This window comes from Phallusia mammillata, chromosome 1 (assembly GCF_965637545.1).
Source record: "Phallusia mammillata chromosome 1, kaPhaMamm4.hap1.1, whole genome shotgun sequence".
In the NCBI taxonomy this organism is placed as follows: Eukaryota; Metazoa; Chordata; class Ascidiacea; order Phlebobranchia; family Ascidiidae; genus Phallusia; species Phallusia mammillata.
Window position 1 is genome coordinate 18,468,033 of NC_137252.1, and position 18,379 is coordinate 18,486,411.

The following is an 18,379-nucleotide window of genomic DNA, read 5'->3' on the forward strand; positions in this document are numbered from 1 at the left end:
TTTGCATTGACGTTGTGGACTACGACCACACCAGGTGGAAAGCACCCGATCTCGTTCGATCTCGGAAGTTAAGCAACCTCGGGCTTGGTCAGTACTTGGATGGGTGACCGCCTAGGAATACCAAGTGTTGTAGTCTCTTTTTTGTTTTGTTTTTAGTGCTCCACAATCCGAGGGCGTATCGCTCAAAGTTTGAATTTGCAGAGACGTTCTGGACTACGACCACACCAGGTTGAAAGCACTCGATCTCGTTCGATCTCGGAAGTTGAGCAACCTCGGGCTTGGTCAGTACTTGGATGGGTGACCGCCCAGGAATACCAAGTGTTGTAGTCAGTTTTTTGTTTTGTTTTTAGTGCTTCACAATCCGAGGGCTTATCGCTCAAACTTTGAATTTGCATTGACGTTCTGGACTACGACCACACCAGGTTGAAAGCACCCGATCTCGTTCGATCTCGGAAGTTAAGCAACCTCGGGCTTGGTCAGTGCTTGGATGGGTGACCGCCTAGGAATACCAAGTGTTGTAGTCTCGTTTTTTTAGTGGATGAGAAACCGAGGTCGCTTCGATCAAAGTTTGAATTTGCATTGACGTTGTGGACTACGACCACACCAGGTTGAAATCACCCGATCTCGTTCGATCTCGGAAGTTAAGCAACCTCGGGCTTGGTCAGTACTTGGATGGGTGACCGCCTAGGAATACCAAGTGTTGTATTCACTTTTTTGTTTTGTTTTTAGTGCTCCACAATCCGAGGGCGTATCGCTCAAAGTTTCAATTTGCATTGACGTTCTGGACTACGACCACACCACGTTGAAAGCACCCGATCTCGTTCGATCTCGGCAGTTAAGCAACCTCGGGCTTGGTCAGTACTTGGATGGGTGACCGCCTAGGAATACCAAGTGTTGTAGTCACTTTTTTGTTTTGTTTTTAGTGCTCCACAATCCGAGGTCGTATCGCCCAAAGTTTGAATTTGCAGAGACGTTCTGGACTACGACCACACCAGGTTGAAAGCACCCGATCTCGGAAGATCAGCAACTTCGGGCTTGGTCAGTACTTGGATGGGTGACCGCCCAGGAATACCAAGTGTTGTAGTCACTTTTTTGTTTTGTTTTAGTGCTTCTCAATCCGAGGGCGTATTTGCATTGACGTTGTGGACTACGACCGCGCCAGGTTGAAAGCACCCGATCTCGTTCGATCTCGGAAGTTAAGCAGCCACGGGCTTGGTCACTACTTGGATGGGTGACCGCCTAGGAATACCAAGTGTTGTAGTCTCTTTTTGGTTTGGTTTTTAGTGCTCCAGAATCCGAGGTCGTATCGATCAAAGTTTGAATTTGCATTGACGTTGTGGACTACGACCACACCAGGTTGAAAGCACCCGATCTCGTTCGATCTCGGAAGTTAAGCAACCTCGGGCTTGGTCAGTACTTGGATGGGTTGGGTGACCGCCTAGGAATACCAAGTGTTGTAGTCTCTTTTTTGTTTTGTTTTTAGTGCTCCACAATCCGAGGGCGTATCGCTCAAAGTTTGAATTTGCAAAGACGTTCTGGACTACGACCACACCAGGTTGAAAGCACCCGATCTCGTTCGATCTCGGAAGTTAAGCAACCTCGGGCTTGGTCAGTACTTGGATGGGTGACCGCCTAGGAATACCAAGTGTTGTAGTCTCTTTTTTGTTTTGTTTTTAGTGCTTCACAATCCGAGGGCGTATCGCTCAAACTTTGAATTTGCATTGACGTTGTGGACTACGACCACACCAGGTTGAAAGCACCCGATCTCGTTCTATCTCGGAAGTTAAGCAACCTCGGGCTTGGTCAGTGCTTGGATGGGTGACCGCCTAGGAATGCCAAGTGTTGTAGTCAGTTTTTTGTTTTGTTTTTAGTGCTCCACAATCCGAGGTCGTATCGATCAAAGTTTGAATTTGCAGACAGGTTCTTAACTACGACCATACCAGGTTGAAAGCACCCTATCTCGTTCTATCTCGGCAGTTAAGCAACCTCGGGCTTGGTCAGTACTTGGATGGGTGACCGCCTAGGAATACCAAGTGTTGTAGTCTCTTTTTCGTTTTGTTTTTAGTGCTCCACAATCCGAGGTCGTATCGCCCAAAGTTTGAATTTGCAGAGACGTTCTGGACTACGACCACACCAGGTTGAAAGCACCCGATCTCGGAAGATCAGCAACCTCGGGCTTGGTCAGTACTTGGATGGGTGACCGCCTAGGAATACCAAGTGTTGTAGTCACTTTTTTGTTTTGTTTTAGTGCTTCACAATCCGAGGGCGTATTTGCATTGACGTTGTGGACTACGACCGCGCCAGGTTGAAAGCACCCGATCTCGTTCGATCTCGGAAGTTAAGCAACCTCGGGCTTGGTCAGTACTTGGATGGGTGACCGCCTAGGAATACCAAGTGTTGTAGTCACTTTTTTGTTTTGTTTTTAGTGCTCCACAATCCGAGGTCGTATCGCGCACAGTTTGAATTTGCATTGACGTTCTGGACTATGACCACACCAGGTTGAAAGCACCCGATCTCGTTCGATCTCGGAAGTTAAGCAACCTCGGACTTGGTCAGTACTTGGATGGGTGACCGCCTAGGAATAACCAGTGTTGTAGTCACTTTTTTGTTTTGTTTTTAGTGCTCCACAATCCGAGGTCGTATCGCCCAAAGTTTGAATTTGCATTGACGTTGTGGACTACGACCACACCAGGTTGAAAGCAACCGATCTCGTTCTATCTCGGAAGTTAAGCAACCTCGGGCTTGGTCAGTACTTGGATGGGTGACCGCCTAGGAATAACAAGTGTTGTAGTCACTTTTTTGTTTTGTTTTTAGTGCTCCACAATCCGAGGTCGTATCGCCCAAAGTTTGAATTTGCATTGACGTTCTGGAATGCGACCACACCAGGTTGAAAGCACCCGATCTCGTTCGATCTCGGAAGTTAAGCAACCTCGGACTTGGTCAGTACTTGGATGGGTGACCGCCTAGGAATACCAAGTTTTGTAGTCTCTTTTTTGTTTGGTTTTTAGTGCTTCACAATCCGAGGGCGTATCGCTCAAACTTTGAATTTGCATTGACGTTGTGGACTACGACCACACCAGGTTGAAAGCACCCGATCTCGTTCGATCTCGGAAGTTAAGCAACCTCGGGCTTGGTCAGTGCTTGGATGGGTGACCGCCTAGGAATGCCAAGTGTTGTAGTCAGTTTTTTGTTTTATTTTTAGTGCTCCACAATCCGAGGTCGTATCGATCAAAGTTTGAATTTGCAGACAGGTTCTTAACTACGACCACACCAGGTTGAAAGCACCCGATCTCGTTCGATCTCGGAAGTTAAGCAACCTCGGGCTTGGTCAGTACTTGGATGGGTGACCGCCTAGGAATACCAAGTGTTGTAGTCACTTTTTTGTTTTGTTTTTAGTGCTCCACAATCCGAGGTCGTATCGCCCAAAGTTTGAATTTGCATTGAGGTTCTGGACTATGACCACACCAGGTTAAAAGCACCCGATCTCGTTCGATCTCGGAAGTTAAGCAACCTCGGGCTTGGTCAGTGTTTGGATGGGTGACCGCCTAGGAATACCAAGTGTTGTAGTCTCTTTTTTGTTTTGTTTTTAGTGCTTCACAATCCGAGGGCGTATTTGCATTGACGTTGTGGACTACGACCGCGCCAGGTTGAATCACCCTATCTCGTTCGATCTCGGCAGTTAAGCAGCCTCGGGCTTGGTCAGTACTTGGATGGGTGACCGCCTAGGAATACCAAGTGTTGTATTCACTTTTTTGTTTCGTTTTTAGTGCTCCACAATCCGAGGTCGTATCGCCCAAAGTTTGAATTTGCATTGACGTTGTGGACTACGACCACACCAGGTTGAAAGCACCCGATCTCGTTCGATCTCGGAAGTTAAGCAACCTCGGGCTTGGTCAGTACTTGGATGGGTGACCGCCTAGGAATACCAAGTGTTGTAGTCACTTTTTTGTAATGTTTTTTGTGCTCCACAATCCGAGGTCGTATCGCTCAAAATTTGAATTTTCATTGACGTTCTGGACTACGACCACACCAGGTTGAAAGCACCCGATCTCGTTCGATCTCGGAAGTTAAGCAACCTCGGACTTGGTCAGTACTTGGATGGGTGACCGCCTAGGAATACCAAGTGTTGTAGTCTCTTTTTTGTTTTGTTTTTAGTGCTTCACAATCCGAGGTCGTATCGCCCAAACTTTGAATTTGCATTGACGCTGTGGACTACGACCACACCAGGTAGAAAGCACCCGATCTCGTTCGATCTCGGAAGTTAAGCAACCTCGGTCTTGGTCAGTGCTTGGATGGGTGACCGCCTTGGAATGCCAAGTGTTGTAGTCAGTTTTTTGTTTTGTTTTTAGTGCTCCACAATCCGAGGTCGTATCGATCAAAGTTTGAATTTGCAGACAGGTTCTTAACTACGACCACACCAGGTTGAAAGCACCCGATCTCGTTCTATCTCGGAAGTTAAGCAACCTCGGACTTGGTCAGTACTTGGATGGGTGACCGCCTAGGAATACCAAGTGTTGTAGTCACTTTTTTGTTTTGTTTTTAGTGCTCCACAATCCGAGGTCGTATCGCCACAAGTTTGAATTTGCATTGACGCTCTGGACTACGACCACACCAGGTTGAAAGCACCCGATCTCGTTCTATCTCGGCAGTTAAGCAACCTCGGGCTTGGTCAGTGCTTGGATGGGTGACCGCCTAGGAATACCAAGTGTTGTAGTCTCTTTTTCGTTTTGTTTTTAGTGCTTCACAATCCGAGGGCGTATTTGCATTGACGTTGTGGACTACGACCGCGCAAGGTTGAAAGCACCCGATCTCGTTCGATCTCGGAAGTTAAGCAGCCTCGGGCTTGGTCAGTACTTGGATGGGTGACCGCCTAGGAATACCAAGTGTTGTAGTCACTTTTTTGCTTTTTAGTGCTCCAGAATCCGAGGTCGTATCGCCCAAAGTTTGAATTTGCATTGACGTTGTGGACTACGACCACACCAGGTTGAAAGCACCCGATCTCGTTCGATCTCGGAAGTTAAGCAACCTCGGGCTTGGTCAGTACTTGGATGGGTGACCGCCTAGGAATACCAAGTGTTGTAGTCACTTTTTTGTTTTGTTTTTAGTGCTCCACAATCCGAGGTCGTATCGCTCAAAGTTTGAATTTGCATTGACGTTCTAGACTACGACCACACCAGGTTGAAAGCACCCGATCTCGTTCGATCTCGGAAGTTAAGCAACCACGGGCTTGGTCAGTACTTGGATGGGTGACCGCCTAGGAATACCAAGTGTTGTAGTCTCTTTTTTGTTTTGTTTTTAGTGCTTCACAATCCGAGGTCGTATCGATCAAAGTTTGAATTTGCAGACAGGTTCTTAACTACGACCACACCAGGTTGAAAGCACCCGATCTCGTTCGATCTCGGAAGTTAAGCAACCTCGGGCTTGGTCAGTACTTGGATGGGTGACCGCCTAGGAATACCAAGTGTTGTAGTCACTTTTTTTTTTGTTTTTAGTGCTCCACAATCCGAGGTCGTATCGCTCAAAGTTTGAATTTGCATTGAGGTTCTGGACTACGACCACACCAGGTTGAAAGCACCCGATCTCGTTCGATCTCGGAAGTTAAGCAACCTCCGGCTTGGACAGTACTTGGATGGGTGACCGCCTAGGAATACCAAGTGTTGTAGTCTCTTTTTTGTTTTGTTTTTAGTGCTTCACAATCCGAGGGCGTATCGGTCAAACTTTGAATTTGCATTGACGTTCTGGACTACGACCACACCAGGTTGAAAGCACCCGATCTCGTTCGATCTCGGAAGTTAAGCAACCTCCGGCTTGGTCAGTACTTGGATGGGTGACCGCCTAGGAATACCAAGTGTTGTAGTCACTTTTTCGTTTCGTTTTTAGTGCTCCACAATCCGAGGGCGTATCGCCCAAAGTTTGAATTTGCAGAGACGTTCTGGACTACGACCACACCAGGTTGAAAGCACCCGATCTCGGAAGATCAGCAACCTCGGGCTTGGTCAGTACTTGGGTGGGTGACCGCCTAGGAATACCAAGTGTTGTAGTCACTTTTTTGTTTTGTTTTAGTGCTTCACAATCCGAGGGCGTATTTGCATTGACGTTGTGGACTACGACCGCGCCAGGTTGAAAGCACCCGATCTCGTTCGATCTCGGAAGTTAAGCAACCTCGGGCTTGGTCAGTACTTGGATGGGTGACCGCCTAGGAATACCAAGTGTTGTAGTCACTTTTTTGTTTTGTTTTTAGTGCTCCACAATCCGAGGTCGTATCGCGCACAGTTTGAATTTGCATTGACGTTCTGGACTATGACCACACCAGGTTGAAAGCACCCGATCTCGTTCGATCTCGGAAGTTAAGCAACCTCGGACTTGGTCAGTACTTGGATGGGTGACCGCCTAGGAATAACAAGTGTTGTAGTCAGTTTTTTGTTTTGTTTTTAGTGCTCCACAATCCGAGGTCGTATCGCCCAAAGTTTGAATTTGCATTGACGTTCTGGACTACGACCACATCAGGTTGAAAGCACCCGATCTCGTTCGATCTCGGAAGTTAAGCAACCTCGGGCTTGGTCAGTACTTGGATGGGTGACCGCCTAGGAATAACAAGTGTTGTAGTCACTTTTTTGTTTTGTTTTTAGTGCTCCACAATCCGAGGTCGTATCGCCCAAAGTTTGAATTTGCATTGACGTTCTGGACTGCGACCACACCAGGTTGAAAGCACCCGATCTCGTTCGATCTCGGAAGTTAAGCAACCTCGGACTTGGTCAGTACTTGGATGGGTGACCGCCTAGGAATACCAAGTTTTGTAGTCTCTTTTTTGTTTTGTTTTTAGTGCTTCACAATCCGAGGGCGTATCGCTCAAACTTTGAATTTGCATTGACGTTGTGGACTACGACCACACCAGGTTGAAAGCACCCGATCTCGTTCGATCTCGGAAGTTAAGCAACCTCGGGCTTGGTCAGTGCTTGGATGGGTGACCGCCTAGGAATGCCAAGTGTTGTAGTCAGTTTTTTGTTTTATTTTTAGTGCTCCACAATCCGAGGTCGTATCGATCAAAGTTTGAATTTGCAGACAGGTTCTTAACTACGACCACACCAGGTTGAAAGCACCCGATCTCGTTCGATCTCGGAAGTTAAGCAACCTCGGGCTTGGTCAGTACTTGGATGGGTGACCGCCTAGGAATACCAAGTGTTGTAGTCTCTTTTTTGTTTTGTTTTTAGTGCTTCACAATCCGAGGTCGTATCGATCAAAGTTTGAATTTGCAGACAGGTTCTTAACTACGACCACACCAGGTTGAAAGCACCCGATCTCGTTCGATCTCGGAAGTTAAGCAACCTCGGGCTTGGTCAGTACTTGGATGGGTGACCGCCTAGGAATACCAAGTGTTGTAGTCACTTTTTTTTTTGTTTTTAGTGCTCCACAATCCGAGGTCGTATCGCTCAAAGTTTGAATTTGCATTGAGGTTCTGGACTACGACCACACCAGGTTGAAAGCACCCGATCTCGTTCGATCTCGGAAGTTAAGCAACCTCCGGCTTGGACAGTACTTGGATGGGTGACCGCCTAGGAATACCAAGTGTTGTAGTCTCTTTTTTGTTTTGTTTTTAGTGCTTCACAATCCGAGGGCGTATCGCTCAAACTTTGAATTTGCATTGACGTTCTGGACTACGACCACACCAGGTTGAAAGCACCCGATCTCGTTCGATCTCGGAAGTTAAGCAACCTCCGGCTTGGTCAGTACTTGGATGGGTGACCGCCTAGGAATACCAAGTGTTGTAGTCACTTTTTCGTTTCGTTTTTAGTGCTCCACAATCCGAGGGCGTATCGCCCAAAGTTTGAATTTGCAGAGACGTTCTGGACTACGACCACACCAGGTTGAAAGCACCCGATCTCGGAAGATCAGCAACCTCGGGCTTGGTCAGTACTTGGATGGGTGACCGCCTAGGAATACCAAGTGTTGTAGTCACTTTTTTGTTTTGTTTTAGTGCTTCACAATCCGAGGGCGTATTTGCATTGACGTTGTGGACTACGACCGCGCCAGGTTGAAAGCACCCGATCTCGTTCGATCTCGGAAGTTAAGCAACCTCGGGCTTGGTCAGTACTTGGATGGGTGACCGCCTAGGAATACCAAGTGTTGTAGTCACTTTTTTGTTTTGTTTTTAGTGCTCCACAATCCGAGGTCGTATCGCGCACAGTTTGAATTTGCATTGACGTTCTGGACTATGACCACACCAGGTTGAAAGCACCCGATCTCGTTCGATCTCGGAAGTTAAGCAACCTCGGACTTGTTCAGTACTTGGATGGGTGACCGCCTAGGAATAACAAGTGTTGTAGTCAGTTTTTTGTTTTGTTTTTAGTGCTCCACAATCCGAGGTCGTATCGCCCAAAGTTTGAATTTGCATTGACGTTCTGGACTACGACCACATCAGGTTGAAAGCACCCGATCTCGTTCGATCTCGGAAGTTAAGCAACCTCGGGCTTGGTCAGTACTTGGATGGGTGACCGCCTAGGAATAACAAGTGTTGTAGTCACTTTTTTGTTTTGTTTTTAGTGCTCCACAATCCGAGGTCGTATCGCCCAAAGTTTGAATTTGCATTGACGTTCTGGACTGCGACCACACCAGGTTGAAAGCACCCGATCTCGTTCGATCTCGGAAGTTAAGCAACCTCGGACTTGGTCAGTACTTGGATGGGTGACCGCCTAGGAATACCAAGTTTTGTAGTCTCTTTTTTGTTTTGTTTTTAGTGCTTCACAATCCGAGGGCGTATCGCTCAAACTTTGAATTTGCATTGACGTTGTGGACTACGACCACACCAGGTTGAAAGCACCCGATCTCGTTCGATCTCGGAAGTTAAGCAACCTCGGGCTTGGTCAGTGCTTGGATGGGTGACCGCCTAGGAATGCCAAGTGTTGTAGTCAGTTTTTTGTTTTATTTTTAGTGCTCCACAATCCGAGGTCGTATCGATCAAAGTTTGAATTTGCAGACAGGTTCTTAACTACGACCACACCAGGTTGAAAGCACCCGATCTCGTTCGATCTCGGAAGTTAAGCAACCTCGGGCTTGGTCAGTACTTGGATGGGTGACCGCCTAGGAATACCAAGTGTTGTAGTCACTTTTTTGTTTTGTTTTTAGTGCTCCACAATCCGAGGTCGTATCGCCCAAAGTTTGAATTTGCATTGAGGTTCTGGACTATGACCACACCAGGTTAAAAGCACCCGATCTCGTTCGATCTCGGAAGTTAAGCAACCTCGGGCTTGGTCAGTGTTTGGATGGGTGACCGCCTAGGAATACCAAGTGTTGTAGTCTCTTTTTTGTTTTGTTTTTAGTGCTTCACAATCCGAGGGCGTATTTGCATTGACGTTGTGGACTACGACCGCGCCAGGTTGAATCACCCTATCTCGTTCGATCTCGGAAGTTAAGCAGCCTCGGGCTTGGTCATTACTTGGATGGGTGACCGCCTAGGAATACCAAGTGTTGTATTCACTTTTTTGTTTCGTTTTTAGTGCTCCACAATCCGAGGTCGTATCGCCCAAAGTTTGAATTTGCATTGACGTTGTGGACTACGACCACACCAGGTTGAAAGCACCCGATCTCGTTCGATCTCGGAAGTTAAGCAACCTCGGGCTTGGTCAGTACTTGGATGGGTGACCGCCTAGGAATACCAAGTGTTGTAGTCACTTTTTTGTTTTGTTTTTAGTGCTTCACAATCCGAGGTCGTATCGCCCAAACTTTGAATTTGCATTGACGCTGTGGACTACGACCACACCAGGTAGAAAGCACCCGATCTCGTTCGATCTCGGAAGTTAAGCAACCTCGGTCTTGGTCAGTGCTTGGATGGGTGACCGCCTTGGAATGCCAAGTGTTGTAGTCAGTTTTTTGTTTTGTTTTTAGTGCTCCACAATCCGAGGTCGTATCGATCAAAGTTTGAATTTGCAGACAGGTTCTTAACTACGACCACACCAGGTTGAAAGCACCCGATCTCGTTCTATCTCGGAAGTTAAGCAACCTCGGACTTGGTCAGTACTTGGATGGGTGACCGCCTAGGAATACCAAGTGTTGTAGTCACTTTTTTGTTTTGTTTTTAGTGCTCCACAATCCGAGGTCGTATCGCCACAAGTTTGAATTTGCATTGACGCTCTGGACTACGACCACACCAGGTTGAAAGCACCCGATCTCGTTCTATCTCGGCAGTTAAGCAACCTCGGGCTTGGTCAGTGCTTGGATGGGTGACCGCCTAGGAATACCAAGTGTTGTAGTCTCTTTTTCGTTTTGTTTTTAGTGCTTCACAATCCGAGGGCGTATTTGCATTGACGTTGTGGACTACGACCGCGCCAGGTTGAAAGCACCCGATCTCGTTCGATCTCGGAAGTTAAGCAGCCTCGGGCTTGGTCAGTACTTGGATGGGTGACCGCCTAGGAATACCAAGTGTTGTAGTCACTTTTTTGTTTTTTTAGTGCTCCAGAATCCGAGGTCGTATCGCCCAAAGTTTGAATTTGCATTGACGTTGTGGACTACGACCACACCAGGTTGAAAGCACCCGATCTCGTTCGATCTCGGAAGTTAAGCAACCTCGGGCTTGGTCAGTACTTGGATGGGTGACCGCCTAGGAATACCAAGTGTTGTAGTCACTTTTTTGTTTTGTTTTTAGTGCTCCACAATCCGAGGTCGTATCGCTCAAAGTTTGAATTTGCATTGACGTTCTGGACTACGACCACACCAGGTTGAAAGCACCCGATCTCGTTCGATCTCGGAAGTTAAGCAACCACGGGCTTGGTCAGTACTTGGATGGGTGACCGCCTAGGAATACCAAGTGTTGTAGTCTCTTTTTTGTTTTGTTTTTAGTGCTTCACAATCCGAGGTCGTATCGATCAAAGTTTGAATTTGCAGACAGGTTCTTAACTACGACCACACCAGGTTGAAAGCACCCGATCTCGTTCGATCTCGGAAGTTAAGCAACCTCGGGCTTGGTCAGTACTTGGATGGGTGACCGCCTAGGAATACCAAGTGTTGTAGTCACTTTTTTTTTTGTTTTTAGTGCTCCACAATCCGAGGTCGTATCGCTCAAACTTTGAATTTGCATTGAGGTTCTGGACTACGACCACACCAGGTTGAAAGCACCCGATCTCGTTCGATCTCGGAAGTTAAGCAACCTCCGGCTTGGTCAGTACTTGGATGGGTGACCGCCTAGGAATACCAAGTGTTGTAGTCTCTTTTTTGTTTTGTTTTTAGTGCTTCACAATCCGAGGGCGTATCGCTCAAACTTTGAATTTGCATTGACGTTCTGGACTACGACCACACCAGGTTGAAAGCACCCGATCTCGTTCGATCTCGGCAGTTAAGCAACCTCGGGCTTGGTCAGTGCTTGGATGGGTGACCGCCTAGGAATGCCAAGTGTTGTAGTCACTTTTTCGTTTTGTTTTTAGTGCTCCACAATCCGAGGTCGTATCGATCAAAGTTTGAATTTGCAGACAGTTTCTTAACTACGACCACACCAGGTTGAAAGCAACCGATCTCGTTCGATCTCGGAAGTTAAGCAACCTCGGGCTTGGTCAGTACTTGGATGGGTGACCGCCTAGGAATACCAAGTGTTGTAGTCACTTTTTCGTTTCGTTTTTAGTGCTCCACAATCCGAGGGCGTATCGATCAAACTTTGAATTTGCATTAACGTTGTGGACTACGACCACGCCAGGTTGAAAGCACCCGATCTCGTTCGATCTCGGCAGTTAAGCAACCTCGGTCTTGGTCAGTACTTGGATGGGTGACCGCCTAGGAATACCAAGTGTTGTAGTCACTTTTTCGTTTCGTTTTTAGTGCTCCACAATCCGAGGGCGTATCGCTCAAACTTTGAATTTGCATTGACGTTCTGGACTACGACCACACCAGGTTGAAAGCACCCGATCTCGTTCGATCTCGGAAGTTAAGCAACCTCGGGCTTGGTCAGTGCTTGGATGGGTGACCGCCTAGGAATGCCAAGTGTTGTAGTCTGTTTTTTGTTTTGTTTTTAGTGCTCCACAATCCGAGGTCGTATCGATCAAAGTTTGAATTTGCAGACAGGTTCTTAACTACGACCACACCAGGTTGAAAGCACCCGATCTCGTTCGATCTCGGAAGTTAAGCAACCTCGGGCTTGGTCAGTACTTGGATGGGTGACCGCCTAGGAATACCAAGTGTTGTAGTCACTTTTTTGTTTTGTTTTTAGTGCTCCACAATCCGAGGTCGTATCGCCCAAAGTTTGAATTTGCATTGAGGTTCTGGACTACGACCACACCAGGTTGAAAGCACCCGATCTCGTTCGATCTCGGAAGTTAAGCAACCTCGGGCTTGGTCAGTACTTGGATGGGTGACCGCCTAGGAATACCAAGTGTTGTAGTCTCTTTTTCGTTTTGTTTTTAGTGCTTCACAATCCGAGGGCGTATTTGCATTGACGTTGTGGACTACGACCGCGCCAGGTTGAAAGCACCCGATCTCGTTCGATCTCGGAAGTTAAGCAGCCTCGGGCTTGGTCAGTACTTGGATGGGTGACCGCCTAGGAATACCAAGTGTTGTAGTCACTTTTTTGTAATGTTTTTAGTGCTCCACAATCCGAGGTCGTATCGCCCAAAGTTTGAATTTGCATTGAGGTTCTGGACTACGACCACACCAGGTTGAAAGCACCCGATCTCGTTCGATCTCGGAAGTTAAGCAACCTCGGGCTTGGTCAGTACTTGGATGGGTGACCGCCTAGGAATACCAAGTGTTGTAGTCTCTTTTTCGTTTTGTTTTTAGTGCTTCACAATCCGAGGGCGTATTTGCATTGACGTTGTGGACTACGACCGCGCCAGGTTGAAAGCACCCGATCTCGTTCGATCTCGGAAGTTAAGCAGCCTCGGGCTTGGTCAGTACTTGGATGGGTGACCGCCTAGGAATACCAAGTGTTGTAGTCACTTTTTTGTAATGTTTTTTGTGCTCCAGAATCCGAGGTCGTATCGCCCAAAGTTTGAATTTGCATTGACGTTGTGGACTACGACCACACCAGGTTGAAAGCACCCGATCTCGTTCGATCTCGGAAGTTAAGCAACCTCGGGCTTGGTCAGTACTTGGATGGGTGACCGCCTAGGAATACCAAGTGTTGTAGTCACTTTTTTGTTTTGTTTTTAGTGCTCCACAATCCGAGGTCGTATCGCTCAAAGTTTGAATTTGCATTGACGTTCTGGACTACGACCACACCAGGTTGAAAGCACCCGATCTCGTTCGATCCCGGAAGTTAAGCAACCTCGGGCTTGGTCAGTACTTGGATGGGTGACCGCCTAGGAATACCAAGTGTTGTAGTCACTTTTTTGTTTTGTTTTTAGTGCTCCACAATCCGAGGTCGTATCGCTCAAAGTTTGAATTTGCATTGACGTTGTGGACTACGACCACACCAGGTTGAAAGCACCCGATCTCGTTCGATCTCGGAAGTTAAGCAACCTCGGGCTTGGTCAGTACTTGGATGGGTGACCGCCTAGGAATACCAAGTGTTGTAGTCTCTTTTTTGTTTTGTTTTTAGTGCTTCACAATCCGAGGGCGTATCGCTCAAACTTTGAATTTGCATTGACGTTGTGGACTACGACCGCGCCAGGTTGAAAGCACCCGATCTCGTTCGATCTCGGAAGTTAAGCAACCTCGGGCTTGGTCAGTACTTGGATGGGTGACCGCCTAGGAATGCCAAGTGTTGTAGTCAGTTTTTTGTTTTGTTTTTAGTGCTCCACAATCCGAGGTCGTATCGATCAAAATTTGAATTTGCAGACAGGTTCTTAACTACGACCACACCAGGTTGAAAGTACCCGATCTCGTTCGATCTCGGAAGTTAAGCAACCTCGGGCTTGGTCAGTACTTGGATGGGTGACCGCCTAGGAATACCAAGTGTTGTAGTCACTTTTTTGTTTTGTTTTTAGTGCTCCACAATCCGAGGTCGTATCGCCCAAAGTTTGAATTTGCATTGAGGTTCTGGACTACGACCACACCAGGTTGAAAGCACCCGATCTCGTTCGATCTCGGAAGTTAAGCAACCTCGGGCTTGGTCAGTACTTGGATGGGTGACCGCCTAGGAATACCAAGTGTTGTAGTCTCTTTTTTGTTTTGTTTTTAGTGCTTCACAATCCGAGGGCGTATCGCTCAAACTTTGAATTTGCATTGACGTTCTGGACTACGACCACACCAGGTTGAAAGCACCCGATCTCGTTCGATCTCGGAAGTCAAGCAACCTCGGGCTTGGTCAGTGCTTGGATGGGTGACCGCCTAGGAATGCCAAGTGTTGTAGTCACTTTTTCGTTTTGTTTTTAGTGCTCTACAATCCGAGGTCGTATCGATCAAAGTTTGAATTTGCAGACAGTTTCTTAACTACGACCACACCAGGTTGAAAGCACCCGATCTCGTTCGATCTCGGAAGTTAAGCAACCTCGGGCTTGGTCAGTACTTGGATGGGTGACCGCCTAGGAATACCAAGTGTTGTAGTCACTTTTTTGTTTTGTTTTTAGTGCTCCACAATCCGAGGTCGTATCGATCAAACTTTGAATTTGCATTAACGTTGTGGACTACGACCACGCCAGGTTGAAAGCACCCGATCTCGTTCGATCTCGGAAGTTAAGCAACCTCGGGCTTGGTCAGTACTTGGATGGGTGACCGCCTAGGAATACCAAGTGTTGTAGTCACTTTTTCGTTTCGTTTTTAGTGCTCCACAATCCGAGGGCGTATCGCTCAAAGTTTCAATTTGCATTGACGTTGTGGACTACGACCACACCAGGTTGAAAGCACCCGATCTCGTTCGATCTCTTAAGTTGAGCAACCTCGGGCTTGGTCAGTACTTGGATGGGTGACCGCCTAGGAATACCAAGTGTTGTAGTCACTTTTTTGTTTCGTTTTTAGTGCTCCACAATCCGAGGTCGTATCGCTCAAAGTTTGAATTTGCATTGACTTTGTGGACTACGACCACACCAGGTTGAAAGCACCCGATCTCGTTCGATCTCGGAAGTTAAGCAACCTCGGGCTTGATCAGTACTTGGATGGGTGACCGCCTAGGAATAACAAGTGTTGTAGTCACTTTTTTGTTTTGTTTTTAGTGCTCCACAATCCGAGGGCGTATCGCTCAAAGTTTGAATTTGCATTGACGTTGTGGACTACGACCACACCAGGTTGAAAGCACCCGATCTCGTTCGATCTCTCAAGTTGAGCAACCTCGGGCTTGGTCAGTACTTGGATGGGTGACCGCCTAGGAATACCAAGTGTTGTAGTCACTTTTTCGTTTTGTTTTTAGTGCTCCACAATCCGAGGTCGTATCGATCAAAGTTTGAATTTGCAGACAGTTTCTTAACTACGACCACACCAGGTTGAAAGCACCCGATCTCGTTCGATCTCGGAAGTTATGCATCCTCTGGCTTGGTCAGTACTTGGATGGGTTGGGTGACCGCCTAGGAATACCAAGTGTTGTAGTCTCTTTTTTGTTTTGTTTTTAGTGCTTCACAATCCGAGGTCGTATCGCTCATAGTTTCAATTTGCATTGACGTTGTGGACTACGACCACACCAGATTGAAAGCACCCGATCTCGTTCGATCTCGGAAGTTAAGCAACCTCGGGCTTGGTCAGTACTTGGATGGGTGACCGCCTACGGATACCAATTGTTGTAGTCACTTTTTTGTTTTGTTTTTAGTGCTCCACAATCCGAGGTCGTATCACCCAAAGTTTGAATTTGCCTTGGCGGTCTGGACTACAACCACACCAGGTTGAAAGCACCCGATCTCGTTCGATCTCGGAAGTTAAGCAACCTCGGACTTGGTCAGTACTTGGATGGGTGACCGCCTAGGAATACCAAGTGTTGTAGTCTCTTTTTTGTTTTGTTTTTAGTGCTTCACAATCCAATGTCGTATCGCTCAAAGTTTCAATTTGCATTGACGTTGTGGTCTACGACCACACCAGATTGAAAGCACCCGATCTCGGAAGTTAAGCAACCTCGGGCTTGGTCAGTACTTGGATGGGTGACCGCCTAGGAATACCAAGTGTTGTAGTCACTTTTTTGTTTTGTTTTTAGTGCTCCACAATCCAATGTCGTATCGCTCATAGTTTCAATTTGCATTGACGTTGTGGACTACGACCACACCGTGTTGAAAGCACCCGATCTCGGAAGTTAAGCAACCTCGGGCTTGGTCAATACTTGGATGGGTGACCGCCTAGGAATACCAAGTGTTGTAGTCACTTTTTTGTTTTGTTTTTAGTGCTCCACATTCCGAGGTCGTATCACTCAAAGTTTGAATTTGCCTTGACGGTCTGGACTACAACCACACCAGGTTGAAAGCAACCGATCTCGTTTGATCTCGGAAGTTAAGCAACCTCGGGCTTGGTCAGTACTTGGATGGGTGACCGCCTAGGAATACCAAGTGTTGTAGTCTCTTTATTGTTTTGTTTTAATGCTTCACAATCCGAGGGCGTATCGCCCAAAGTTTGAATTTGCATTGACGTTGTGGACTACGACCACACCAGGTTGAAAGCACCCGATCTCGTTCGATCTCGGCAGTTAAGCAACCTCGGGCTTGGTCAGTGCTTGGATGGGTGACCGCCTAGGAATGCCAAGTGTTGTAGTCAGTATTTTGTTTTGTTTTTAGTGCTCCACAATCCGAGGTCGTATCGATCAAAGTTTGAATTTGCAGACAGGTTCTTAACTACGACCACACCAGGTTGAAAGCACCCGATCTCGTTCGATCTCGGAAGTTAAGCAACCTCGGGCTTGGTCAGTACTTGGATGGGTGACCGCCTAGGAATACCAAGTGTTGTAGTCACTTTTTTGTTTTGTTTTTAGTGCTCCACAATCCGAGGTCGTATCGCCCAAAGTTTGAATTTGCATTGAGGTTCTGGACTACGACCACACCAGGTTGAAAGCACCCGATCTCGTTCGATCTCGGAAGTTAAGCAACCTCGGGCTTGGTCAGTACTTGGATGGGTGACCGCCTAGGAATACCAAGTGTTGTAGTCACTTTTTCGTTTCGTTTTTAGTGCTCCACAATCCGAGGGCGTATCGCCCAAAGTTTGAATTTGCATTGACGTTGTGGACTACGACCACACCAGGTTGAAAGCACCCGATCTCGTTCGATCTCGGAAGTTAAGCAACCTCGGGCTTGGTCAGTACTTGGATGGGTGACCGCCTAGGAATACCAAGTGTTGTAGTCACTTTTTTGTTTTGTTTTAGTGCTTCACAATCCGAGGGCGTATTTGCATTGACGTTGTGGACTACGACCGCGCCAGGTTGAAAGCACCCGATCTCGTTCGATCTCGGAAGTTAAGCAACCTCGGGCTTGGTCAGTACTTGGATGGGTGACCGCCTAGGAATACCAAGTGTTGTAGTCACTTTTTTGTTTTGTTTTTAGTGCTCCACAATCCGAGGTCGTATCGCGCACAGTTTGAATTTGCATTGACGTTCTGGACTATGACCACACCAGGTTGAAAGCACCCGATCTCGTTCGATCTCGGAAGTTAAGCAACCTCGGACTTGGTCAGTACTTGGATGGGTGACCGCCTAGGAATAACAAGTGTTGTAGTCAGTTTTTTGTTTTGTTTTTAGTGCTCCACAATCCGAGGTCGTATCGCCCAAAGTTTGAATTTGCATTGACGTTGTGGACTACGACCACATCAGGTTGAAAGCACCCGATCTCGTTCGATCTCGGAAGTTAAGCAACCTCGGGCTTGGTCAGTACTTGGATGGGTGACCGCCTAGGAATAACAAGTGTTGTAGTCACTTTTTTGTTTTGTTTTTAGTGCTCCACAATCCGAGGTCGTATCGCCCAAAGTTTGAATTTGCATTGACGTTCTGGACTGCGACCACACCAGGTTGAAAGCACCCGATCTCGTTCGATCTCGGAAGTTAAGCAACCTCGGACTTGGTCAGTACTTGGATGGGTGACCGCCTAGGAATACCAAGTTTTGTAGTCTCTTTTTTGTTTTGTTTTTAGTGCTTCACAATCCGAGGGCGTATCGCTCAAACTTTGAATTTGCATTGACGTTGTGGACTACGACCACACCAGGTTGAAAGCACCCGATCTCGTTCGATCTCGGAAGTTAAGCAACCTCGGGCTTGGTCAGTGCTTGGATGGGTGACCGCCTAGGAATGCCAAGTGTTGTAGTCAGTTTTTTGTTTTATTTTTAGTGCTCCACAATCCGAGGTCGTATCGATCAAAGTTTGAATTTGCAGACAGGTTCTTAACTACGACCACACCAGGTTGAAAGCACCCGATCTCGTTCGATCTCGGAAGTTAAGCAACCTCGGGCTTGGTCAGTACTTGGATGGGTGACCGCCTAGGAATACCAAGTGTTGTAGTCACTTTTTTGTTTTGTTTTTAGTGCTCCACAATCCGAGGTCGTATCGCCCAAAGTTTGAATTTGCATT

The 18,379-nt window shown here is 47.2% G+C and overlaps 86 non-coding genes and 10 pseudogenes across 86 annotated transcripts; all 96 read left to right on the top strand.

The window, feature by feature from the left end:
* Nucleotides 1-17: 17 nt before the first annotated feature.
* On the top strand, nt 18-136 carry LOC145210039 (5S ribosomal RNA). The gene has a single exon (XR_013855530.1). It is a non-coding gene; the product is annotated as a 5S ribosomal RNA (ribosomal RNA).
* Nucleotides 137-211: 75 nt separating this feature from the next.
* Nucleotides 212-330, top strand: LOC145210611 (5S ribosomal RNA). The gene has a single exon (XR_013856066.1). It is a non-coding gene; the product is annotated as a 5S ribosomal RNA (ribosomal RNA).
* Nucleotides 331-405: 75 nt separating this feature from the next.
* LOC145210090 (5S ribosomal RNA) lies at nt 406-524 on the top strand. The gene has a single exon (XR_013855576.1). It is a non-coding gene; the product is annotated as a 5S ribosomal RNA (ribosomal RNA).
* Nucleotides 525-590: 66 nt separating this feature from the next.
* On the top strand, nt 591-709 carry LOC145210334 (5S ribosomal RNA). Its single transcript, XR_013855805.1, has one exon. It is a non-coding gene; the product is annotated as a 5S ribosomal RNA (ribosomal RNA).
* Nucleotides 710-784: 75 nt separating this feature from the next.
* Nucleotides 785-903, top strand: LOC145210513 (5S ribosomal RNA). The gene has a single exon (XR_013855974.1). It is a non-coding gene; the product is annotated as a 5S ribosomal RNA (ribosomal RNA).
* A 75-nt stretch (nt 904-978) lies between these two features.
* On the top strand, nt 979-1,087 carry LOC145210896 (5S ribosomal RNA; annotated as a pseudogene).
* A 58-nt stretch (nt 1,088-1,145) lies between these two features.
* Nucleotides 1,146-1,264, top strand: LOC145210726 (5S ribosomal RNA). The gene has a single exon (XR_013856173.1). It is a non-coding gene; the product is annotated as a 5S ribosomal RNA (ribosomal RNA).
* A 75-nt stretch (nt 1,265-1,339) lies between these two features.
* LOC145210664 (5S ribosomal RNA) lies at nt 1,340-1,463 on the top strand. Its single transcript, XR_013856116.1, has one exon. It is a non-coding gene; the product is annotated as a 5S ribosomal RNA (ribosomal RNA).
* A 75-nt stretch (nt 1,464-1,538) lies between these two features.
* LOC145210910 (5S ribosomal RNA) lies at nt 1,539-1,657 on the top strand. Its single transcript, XR_013856255.1, has one exon. It is a non-coding gene; the product is annotated as a 5S ribosomal RNA (ribosomal RNA).
* Nucleotides 1,658-1,732: 75 nt separating this feature from the next.
* LOC145210763 (5S ribosomal RNA) lies at nt 1,733-1,851 on the top strand. Its single transcript, XR_013856207.1, has one exon. It is a non-coding gene; the product is annotated as a 5S ribosomal RNA (ribosomal RNA).
* Nucleotides 1,852-1,926: 75 nt separating this feature from the next.
* On the top strand, nt 1,927-2,045 carry LOC145210789 (5S ribosomal RNA). Its single transcript, XR_013856232.1, has one exon. It is a non-coding gene; the product is annotated as a 5S ribosomal RNA (ribosomal RNA).
* Nucleotides 2,046-2,120: 75 nt separating this feature from the next.
* LOC145210865 (5S ribosomal RNA) lies at nt 2,121-2,229 on the top strand (annotated as a pseudogene).
* A 58-nt stretch (nt 2,230-2,287) lies between these two features.
* LOC145210288 (5S ribosomal RNA) lies at nt 2,288-2,406 on the top strand. Its single transcript, XR_013855762.1, has one exon. It is a non-coding gene; the product is annotated as a 5S ribosomal RNA (ribosomal RNA).
* Nucleotides 2,407-2,481: 75 nt separating this feature from the next.
* Nucleotides 2,482-2,600, top strand: LOC145210534 (5S ribosomal RNA). Its single transcript, XR_013855995.1, has one exon. It is a non-coding gene; the product is annotated as a 5S ribosomal RNA (ribosomal RNA).
* A 75-nt stretch (nt 2,601-2,675) lies between these two features.
* On the top strand, nt 2,676-2,794 carry LOC145210767 (5S ribosomal RNA). Its single transcript, XR_013856211.1, has one exon. It is a non-coding gene; the product is annotated as a 5S ribosomal RNA (ribosomal RNA).
* A 75-nt stretch (nt 2,795-2,869) lies between these two features.
* On the top strand, nt 2,870-2,988 carry LOC145210717 (5S ribosomal RNA). The gene has a single exon (XR_013856164.1). It is a non-coding gene; the product is annotated as a 5S ribosomal RNA (ribosomal RNA).
* A 75-nt stretch (nt 2,989-3,063) lies between these two features.
* Nucleotides 3,064-3,182, top strand: LOC145210396 (5S ribosomal RNA). The gene has a single exon (XR_013855863.1). It is a non-coding gene; the product is annotated as a 5S ribosomal RNA (ribosomal RNA).
* Nucleotides 3,183-3,257: 75 nt separating this feature from the next.
* LOC145209974 (5S ribosomal RNA) lies at nt 3,258-3,376 on the top strand. Its single transcript, XR_013855469.1, has one exon. It is a non-coding gene; the product is annotated as a 5S ribosomal RNA (ribosomal RNA).
* Nucleotides 3,377-3,451: 75 nt separating this feature from the next.
* Nucleotides 3,452-3,570, top strand: LOC145210727 (5S ribosomal RNA). Its single transcript, XR_013856174.1, has one exon. It is a non-coding gene; the product is annotated as a 5S ribosomal RNA (ribosomal RNA).
* A 59-nt stretch (nt 3,571-3,629) lies between these two features.
* LOC145210888 (5S ribosomal RNA) lies at nt 3,630-3,747 on the top strand (annotated as a pseudogene).
* A 75-nt stretch (nt 3,748-3,822) lies between these two features.
* On the top strand, nt 3,823-3,941 carry LOC145209657 (5S ribosomal RNA). The gene has a single exon (XR_013855173.1). It is a non-coding gene; the product is annotated as a 5S ribosomal RNA (ribosomal RNA).
* Nucleotides 3,942-4,016: 75 nt separating this feature from the next.
* Nucleotides 4,017-4,135, top strand: LOC145209808 (5S ribosomal RNA). Its single transcript, XR_013855314.1, has one exon. It is a non-coding gene; the product is annotated as a 5S ribosomal RNA (ribosomal RNA).
* Nucleotides 4,136-4,210: 75 nt separating this feature from the next.
* On the top strand, nt 4,211-4,329 carry LOC145210764 (5S ribosomal RNA). Its single transcript, XR_013856208.1, has one exon. It is a non-coding gene; the product is annotated as a 5S ribosomal RNA (ribosomal RNA).
* A 75-nt stretch (nt 4,330-4,404) lies between these two features.
* Nucleotides 4,405-4,523, top strand: LOC145210739 (5S ribosomal RNA). Its single transcript, XR_013856185.1, has one exon. It is a non-coding gene; the product is annotated as a 5S ribosomal RNA (ribosomal RNA).
* Nucleotides 4,524-4,598: 75 nt separating this feature from the next.
* LOC145210749 (5S ribosomal RNA) lies at nt 4,599-4,717 on the top strand. The gene has a single exon (XR_013856194.1). It is a non-coding gene; the product is annotated as a 5S ribosomal RNA (ribosomal RNA).
* Nucleotides 4,718-4,776: 59 nt separating this feature from the next.
* Nucleotides 4,777-4,895, top strand: LOC145210742 (5S ribosomal RNA). Its single transcript, XR_013856188.1, has one exon. It is a non-coding gene; the product is annotated as a 5S ribosomal RNA (ribosomal RNA).
* Nucleotides 4,896-4,966: 71 nt separating this feature from the next.
* Nucleotides 4,967-5,085, top strand: LOC145209658 (5S ribosomal RNA). Its single transcript, XR_013855174.1, has one exon. It is a non-coding gene; the product is annotated as a 5S ribosomal RNA (ribosomal RNA).
* A 75-nt stretch (nt 5,086-5,160) lies between these two features.
* On the top strand, nt 5,161-5,279 carry LOC145209755 (5S ribosomal RNA). Its single transcript, XR_013855264.1, has one exon. It is a non-coding gene; the product is annotated as a 5S ribosomal RNA (ribosomal RNA).
* Nucleotides 5,280-5,354: 75 nt separating this feature from the next.
* LOC145209975 (5S ribosomal RNA) lies at nt 5,355-5,473 on the top strand. The gene has a single exon (XR_013855470.1). It is a non-coding gene; the product is annotated as a 5S ribosomal RNA (ribosomal RNA).
* Nucleotides 5,474-5,547: 74 nt separating this feature from the next.
* On the top strand, nt 5,548-5,666 carry LOC145210380 (5S ribosomal RNA). Its single transcript, XR_013855848.1, has one exon. It is a non-coding gene; the product is annotated as a 5S ribosomal RNA (ribosomal RNA).
* Nucleotides 5,667-5,741: 75 nt separating this feature from the next.
* LOC145210412 (5S ribosomal RNA) lies at nt 5,742-5,860 on the top strand. Its single transcript, XR_013855878.1, has one exon. It is a non-coding gene; the product is annotated as a 5S ribosomal RNA (ribosomal RNA).
* A 75-nt stretch (nt 5,861-5,935) lies between these two features.
* Nucleotides 5,936-6,044, top strand: LOC145210868 (5S ribosomal RNA; annotated as a pseudogene).
* Nucleotides 6,045-6,102: 58 nt separating this feature from the next.
* LOC145210289 (5S ribosomal RNA) lies at nt 6,103-6,221 on the top strand. The gene has a single exon (XR_013855763.1). It is a non-coding gene; the product is annotated as a 5S ribosomal RNA (ribosomal RNA).
* Nucleotides 6,222-6,296: 75 nt separating this feature from the next.
* On the top strand, nt 6,297-6,415 carry LOC145210421 (5S ribosomal RNA). Its single transcript, XR_013855887.1, has one exon. It is a non-coding gene; the product is annotated as a 5S ribosomal RNA (ribosomal RNA).
* Nucleotides 6,416-6,490: 75 nt separating this feature from the next.
* On the top strand, nt 6,491-6,609 carry LOC145210335 (5S ribosomal RNA). Its single transcript, XR_013855806.1, has one exon. It is a non-coding gene; the product is annotated as a 5S ribosomal RNA (ribosomal RNA).
* Nucleotides 6,610-6,684: 75 nt separating this feature from the next.
* Nucleotides 6,685-6,803, top strand: LOC145210583 (5S ribosomal RNA). The gene has a single exon (XR_013856040.1). It is a non-coding gene; the product is annotated as a 5S ribosomal RNA (ribosomal RNA).
* Nucleotides 6,804-6,878: 75 nt separating this feature from the next.
* LOC145210397 (5S ribosomal RNA) lies at nt 6,879-6,997 on the top strand. The gene has a single exon (XR_013855864.1). It is a non-coding gene; the product is annotated as a 5S ribosomal RNA (ribosomal RNA).
* Nucleotides 6,998-7,072: 75 nt separating this feature from the next.
* On the top strand, nt 7,073-7,191 carry LOC145209898 (5S ribosomal RNA). Its single transcript, XR_013855398.1, has one exon. It is a non-coding gene; the product is annotated as a 5S ribosomal RNA (ribosomal RNA).
* Nucleotides 7,192-7,266: 75 nt separating this feature from the next.
* LOC145209977 (5S ribosomal RNA) lies at nt 7,267-7,385 on the top strand. The gene has a single exon (XR_013855471.1). It is a non-coding gene; the product is annotated as a 5S ribosomal RNA (ribosomal RNA).
* A 74-nt stretch (nt 7,386-7,459) lies between these two features.
* On the top strand, nt 7,460-7,578 carry LOC145210381 (5S ribosomal RNA). The gene has a single exon (XR_013855849.1). It is a non-coding gene; the product is annotated as a 5S ribosomal RNA (ribosomal RNA).
* Nucleotides 7,579-7,653: 75 nt separating this feature from the next.
* On the top strand, nt 7,654-7,772 carry LOC145210414 (5S ribosomal RNA). The gene has a single exon (XR_013855880.1). It is a non-coding gene; the product is annotated as a 5S ribosomal RNA (ribosomal RNA).
* Nucleotides 7,773-7,847: 75 nt separating this feature from the next.
* Nucleotides 7,848-7,956, top strand: LOC145210866 (5S ribosomal RNA; annotated as a pseudogene).
* Nucleotides 7,957-8,014: 58 nt separating this feature from the next.
* LOC145210290 (5S ribosomal RNA) lies at nt 8,015-8,133 on the top strand. Its single transcript, XR_013855764.1, has one exon. It is a non-coding gene; the product is annotated as a 5S ribosomal RNA (ribosomal RNA).
* Nucleotides 8,134-8,208: 75 nt separating this feature from the next.
* Nucleotides 8,209-8,327, top strand: LOC145210148 (5S ribosomal RNA). Its single transcript, XR_013855631.1, has one exon. It is a non-coding gene; the product is annotated as a 5S ribosomal RNA (ribosomal RNA).
* A 75-nt stretch (nt 8,328-8,402) lies between these two features.
* Nucleotides 8,403-8,521, top strand: LOC145210336 (5S ribosomal RNA). Its single transcript, XR_013855807.1, has one exon. It is a non-coding gene; the product is annotated as a 5S ribosomal RNA (ribosomal RNA).
* Nucleotides 8,522-8,596: 75 nt separating this feature from the next.
* LOC145210584 (5S ribosomal RNA) lies at nt 8,597-8,715 on the top strand. The gene has a single exon (XR_013856041.1). It is a non-coding gene; the product is annotated as a 5S ribosomal RNA (ribosomal RNA).
* A 75-nt stretch (nt 8,716-8,790) lies between these two features.
* LOC145210398 (5S ribosomal RNA) lies at nt 8,791-8,909 on the top strand. The gene has a single exon (XR_013855865.1). It is a non-coding gene; the product is annotated as a 5S ribosomal RNA (ribosomal RNA).
* Nucleotides 8,910-8,984: 75 nt separating this feature from the next.
* LOC145209978 (5S ribosomal RNA) lies at nt 8,985-9,103 on the top strand. The gene has a single exon (XR_013855472.1). It is a non-coding gene; the product is annotated as a 5S ribosomal RNA (ribosomal RNA).
* A 75-nt stretch (nt 9,104-9,178) lies between these two features.
* Nucleotides 9,179-9,297, top strand: LOC145210728 (5S ribosomal RNA). The gene has a single exon (XR_013856175.1). It is a non-coding gene; the product is annotated as a 5S ribosomal RNA (ribosomal RNA).
* A 59-nt stretch (nt 9,298-9,356) lies between these two features.
* Nucleotides 9,357-9,474, top strand: LOC145210907 (5S ribosomal RNA; annotated as a pseudogene).
* Nucleotides 9,475-9,549: 75 nt separating this feature from the next.
* LOC145209659 (5S ribosomal RNA) lies at nt 9,550-9,668 on the top strand. Its single transcript, XR_013855175.1, has one exon. It is a non-coding gene; the product is annotated as a 5S ribosomal RNA (ribosomal RNA).
* Nucleotides 9,669-9,743: 75 nt separating this feature from the next.
* LOC145210765 (5S ribosomal RNA) lies at nt 9,744-9,862 on the top strand. The gene has a single exon (XR_013856209.1). It is a non-coding gene; the product is annotated as a 5S ribosomal RNA (ribosomal RNA).
* A 75-nt stretch (nt 9,863-9,937) lies between these two features.
* Nucleotides 9,938-10,056, top strand: LOC145210740 (5S ribosomal RNA). Its single transcript, XR_013856186.1, has one exon. It is a non-coding gene; the product is annotated as a 5S ribosomal RNA (ribosomal RNA).
* Nucleotides 10,057-10,131: 75 nt separating this feature from the next.
* Nucleotides 10,132-10,250, top strand: LOC145210750 (5S ribosomal RNA). The gene has a single exon (XR_013856195.1). It is a non-coding gene; the product is annotated as a 5S ribosomal RNA (ribosomal RNA).
* Nucleotides 10,251-10,309: 59 nt separating this feature from the next.
* Nucleotides 10,310-10,428, top strand: LOC145210453 (5S ribosomal RNA). The gene has a single exon (XR_013855917.1). It is a non-coding gene; the product is annotated as a 5S ribosomal RNA (ribosomal RNA).
* Nucleotides 10,429-10,500: 72 nt separating this feature from the next.
* Nucleotides 10,501-10,619, top strand: LOC145209660 (5S ribosomal RNA). Its single transcript, XR_013855176.1, has one exon. It is a non-coding gene; the product is annotated as a 5S ribosomal RNA (ribosomal RNA).
* Nucleotides 10,620-10,694: 75 nt separating this feature from the next.
* Nucleotides 10,695-10,813, top strand: LOC145209756 (5S ribosomal RNA). The gene has a single exon (XR_013855265.1). It is a non-coding gene; the product is annotated as a 5S ribosomal RNA (ribosomal RNA).
* Nucleotides 10,814-10,888: 75 nt separating this feature from the next.
* On the top strand, nt 10,889-11,007 carry LOC145209979 (5S ribosomal RNA). The gene has a single exon (XR_013855473.1). It is a non-coding gene; the product is annotated as a 5S ribosomal RNA (ribosomal RNA).
* A 74-nt stretch (nt 11,008-11,081) lies between these two features.
* LOC145210309 (5S ribosomal RNA) lies at nt 11,082-11,200 on the top strand. The gene has a single exon (XR_013855782.1). It is a non-coding gene; the product is annotated as a 5S ribosomal RNA (ribosomal RNA).
* A 75-nt stretch (nt 11,201-11,275) lies between these two features.
* LOC145210551 (5S ribosomal RNA) lies at nt 11,276-11,394 on the top strand. Its single transcript, XR_013856011.1, has one exon. It is a non-coding gene; the product is annotated as a 5S ribosomal RNA (ribosomal RNA).
* A 75-nt stretch (nt 11,395-11,469) lies between these two features.
* Nucleotides 11,470-11,588, top strand: LOC145210461 (5S ribosomal RNA). The gene has a single exon (XR_013855924.1). It is a non-coding gene; the product is annotated as a 5S ribosomal RNA (ribosomal RNA).
* Nucleotides 11,589-11,663: 75 nt separating this feature from the next.
* On the top strand, nt 11,664-11,782 carry LOC145210573 (5S ribosomal RNA). Its single transcript, XR_013856030.1, has one exon. It is a non-coding gene; the product is annotated as a 5S ribosomal RNA (ribosomal RNA).
* A 75-nt stretch (nt 11,783-11,857) lies between these two features.
* Nucleotides 11,858-11,976, top strand: LOC145210296 (5S ribosomal RNA). Its single transcript, XR_013855770.1, has one exon. It is a non-coding gene; the product is annotated as a 5S ribosomal RNA (ribosomal RNA).
* A 75-nt stretch (nt 11,977-12,051) lies between these two features.
* LOC145209980 (5S ribosomal RNA) lies at nt 12,052-12,170 on the top strand. The gene has a single exon (XR_013855474.1). It is a non-coding gene; the product is annotated as a 5S ribosomal RNA (ribosomal RNA).
* Nucleotides 12,171-12,245: 75 nt separating this feature from the next.
* On the top strand, nt 12,246-12,364 carry LOC145210922 (5S ribosomal RNA). Its single transcript, XR_013856256.1, has one exon. It is a non-coding gene; the product is annotated as a 5S ribosomal RNA (ribosomal RNA).
* A 59-nt stretch (nt 12,365-12,423) lies between these two features.
* On the top strand, nt 12,424-12,542 carry LOC145210454 (5S ribosomal RNA). Its single transcript, XR_013855918.1, has one exon. It is a non-coding gene; the product is annotated as a 5S ribosomal RNA (ribosomal RNA).
* A 75-nt stretch (nt 12,543-12,617) lies between these two features.
* On the top strand, nt 12,618-12,736 carry LOC145210930 (5S ribosomal RNA). Its single transcript, XR_013856257.1, has one exon. It is a non-coding gene; the product is annotated as a 5S ribosomal RNA (ribosomal RNA).
* Nucleotides 12,737-12,795: 59 nt separating this feature from the next.
* Nucleotides 12,796-12,914, top strand: LOC145210455 (5S ribosomal RNA). Its single transcript, XR_013855919.1, has one exon. It is a non-coding gene; the product is annotated as a 5S ribosomal RNA (ribosomal RNA).
* Nucleotides 12,915-12,989: 75 nt separating this feature from the next.
* LOC145209661 (5S ribosomal RNA) lies at nt 12,990-13,108 on the top strand. Its single transcript, XR_013855177.1, has one exon. It is a non-coding gene; the product is annotated as a 5S ribosomal RNA (ribosomal RNA).
* A 75-nt stretch (nt 13,109-13,183) lies between these two features.
* LOC145210262 (5S ribosomal RNA) lies at nt 13,184-13,302 on the top strand. The gene has a single exon (XR_013855738.1). It is a non-coding gene; the product is annotated as a 5S ribosomal RNA (ribosomal RNA).
* Nucleotides 13,303-13,377: 75 nt separating this feature from the next.
* Nucleotides 13,378-13,496, top strand: LOC145210931 (5S ribosomal RNA). The gene has a single exon (XR_013856258.1). It is a non-coding gene; the product is annotated as a 5S ribosomal RNA (ribosomal RNA).
* A 75-nt stretch (nt 13,497-13,571) lies between these two features.
* LOC145210463 (5S ribosomal RNA) lies at nt 13,572-13,690 on the top strand. The gene has a single exon (XR_013855926.1). It is a non-coding gene; the product is annotated as a 5S ribosomal RNA (ribosomal RNA).
* Nucleotides 13,691-13,765: 75 nt separating this feature from the next.
* LOC145210251 (5S ribosomal RNA) lies at nt 13,766-13,884 on the top strand. Its single transcript, XR_013855727.1, has one exon. It is a non-coding gene; the product is annotated as a 5S ribosomal RNA (ribosomal RNA).
* Nucleotides 13,885-13,959: 75 nt separating this feature from the next.
* LOC145210936 (5S ribosomal RNA) lies at nt 13,960-14,078 on the top strand. The gene has a single exon (XR_013856262.1). It is a non-coding gene; the product is annotated as a 5S ribosomal RNA (ribosomal RNA).
* A 75-nt stretch (nt 14,079-14,153) lies between these two features.
* Nucleotides 14,154-14,272, top strand: LOC145210599 (5S ribosomal RNA). The gene has a single exon (XR_013856055.1). It is a non-coding gene; the product is annotated as a 5S ribosomal RNA (ribosomal RNA).
* A 75-nt stretch (nt 14,273-14,347) lies between these two features.
* On the top strand, nt 14,348-14,466 carry LOC145209981 (5S ribosomal RNA). The gene has a single exon (XR_013855475.1). It is a non-coding gene; the product is annotated as a 5S ribosomal RNA (ribosomal RNA).
* A 75-nt stretch (nt 14,467-14,541) lies between these two features.
* Nucleotides 14,542-14,660, top strand: LOC145209934 (5S ribosomal RNA). The gene has a single exon (XR_013855431.1). It is a non-coding gene; the product is annotated as a 5S ribosomal RNA (ribosomal RNA).
* Nucleotides 14,661-14,735: 75 nt separating this feature from the next.
* On the top strand, nt 14,736-14,854 carry LOC145210771 (5S ribosomal RNA). Its single transcript, XR_013856215.1, has one exon. It is a non-coding gene; the product is annotated as a 5S ribosomal RNA (ribosomal RNA).
* A 75-nt stretch (nt 14,855-14,929) lies between these two features.
* Nucleotides 14,930-15,048, top strand: LOC145209939 (5S ribosomal RNA). Its single transcript, XR_013855436.1, has one exon. It is a non-coding gene; the product is annotated as a 5S ribosomal RNA (ribosomal RNA).
* A 75-nt stretch (nt 15,049-15,123) lies between these two features.
* LOC145210774 (5S ribosomal RNA) lies at nt 15,124-15,242 on the top strand. The gene has a single exon (XR_013856218.1). It is a non-coding gene; the product is annotated as a 5S ribosomal RNA (ribosomal RNA).
* A 75-nt stretch (nt 15,243-15,317) lies between these two features.
* On the top strand, nt 15,318-15,441 carry LOC145210880 (5S ribosomal RNA; annotated as a pseudogene).
* Nucleotides 15,442-15,516: 75 nt separating this feature from the next.
* On the top strand, nt 15,517-15,635 carry LOC145210820 (5S ribosomal RNA; annotated as a pseudogene).
* Nucleotides 15,636-15,710: 75 nt separating this feature from the next.
* On the top strand, nt 15,711-15,829 carry LOC145209854 (5S ribosomal RNA). The gene has a single exon (XR_013855357.1). It is a non-coding gene; the product is annotated as a 5S ribosomal RNA (ribosomal RNA).
* A 75-nt stretch (nt 15,830-15,904) lies between these two features.
* On the top strand, nt 15,905-16,013 carry LOC145210843 (5S ribosomal RNA; annotated as a pseudogene).
* Nucleotides 16,014-16,088: 75 nt separating this feature from the next.
* LOC145210870 (5S ribosomal RNA) lies at nt 16,089-16,197 on the top strand (annotated as a pseudogene).
* Nucleotides 16,198-16,272: 75 nt separating this feature from the next.
* Nucleotides 16,273-16,391, top strand: LOC145210204 (5S ribosomal RNA). Its single transcript, XR_013855683.1, has one exon. It is a non-coding gene; the product is annotated as a 5S ribosomal RNA (ribosomal RNA).
* A 74-nt stretch (nt 16,392-16,465) lies between these two features.
* Nucleotides 16,466-16,584, top strand: LOC145210555 (5S ribosomal RNA). Its single transcript, XR_013856013.1, has one exon. It is a non-coding gene; the product is annotated as a 5S ribosomal RNA (ribosomal RNA).
* Nucleotides 16,585-16,659: 75 nt separating this feature from the next.
* LOC145209982 (5S ribosomal RNA) lies at nt 16,660-16,778 on the top strand. Its single transcript, XR_013855476.1, has one exon. It is a non-coding gene; the product is annotated as a 5S ribosomal RNA (ribosomal RNA).
* Nucleotides 16,779-16,853: 75 nt separating this feature from the next.
* LOC145209663 (5S ribosomal RNA) lies at nt 16,854-16,972 on the top strand. The gene has a single exon (XR_013855179.1). It is a non-coding gene; the product is annotated as a 5S ribosomal RNA (ribosomal RNA).
* A 75-nt stretch (nt 16,973-17,047) lies between these two features.
* LOC145209664 (5S ribosomal RNA) lies at nt 17,048-17,166 on the top strand. The gene has a single exon (XR_013855180.1). It is a non-coding gene; the product is annotated as a 5S ribosomal RNA (ribosomal RNA).
* A 58-nt stretch (nt 17,167-17,224) lies between these two features.
* LOC145210291 (5S ribosomal RNA) lies at nt 17,225-17,343 on the top strand. Its single transcript, XR_013855765.1, has one exon. It is a non-coding gene; the product is annotated as a 5S ribosomal RNA (ribosomal RNA).
* Nucleotides 17,344-17,418: 75 nt separating this feature from the next.
* LOC145210422 (5S ribosomal RNA) lies at nt 17,419-17,537 on the top strand. Its single transcript, XR_013855888.1, has one exon. It is a non-coding gene; the product is annotated as a 5S ribosomal RNA (ribosomal RNA).
* A 75-nt stretch (nt 17,538-17,612) lies between these two features.
* LOC145210337 (5S ribosomal RNA) lies at nt 17,613-17,731 on the top strand. Its single transcript, XR_013855808.1, has one exon. It is a non-coding gene; the product is annotated as a 5S ribosomal RNA (ribosomal RNA).
* A 75-nt stretch (nt 17,732-17,806) lies between these two features.
* Nucleotides 17,807-17,925, top strand: LOC145210586 (5S ribosomal RNA). Its single transcript, XR_013856042.1, has one exon. It is a non-coding gene; the product is annotated as a 5S ribosomal RNA (ribosomal RNA).
* Nucleotides 17,926-18,000: 75 nt separating this feature from the next.
* LOC145210399 (5S ribosomal RNA) lies at nt 18,001-18,119 on the top strand. Its single transcript, XR_013855866.1, has one exon. It is a non-coding gene; the product is annotated as a 5S ribosomal RNA (ribosomal RNA).
* Nucleotides 18,120-18,194: 75 nt separating this feature from the next.
* On the top strand, nt 18,195-18,313 carry LOC145209983 (5S ribosomal RNA). The gene has a single exon (XR_013855477.1). It is a non-coding gene; the product is annotated as a 5S ribosomal RNA (ribosomal RNA).
* The last annotated feature ends 66 nt before the right edge of the window (nt 18,314-18,379 follow it).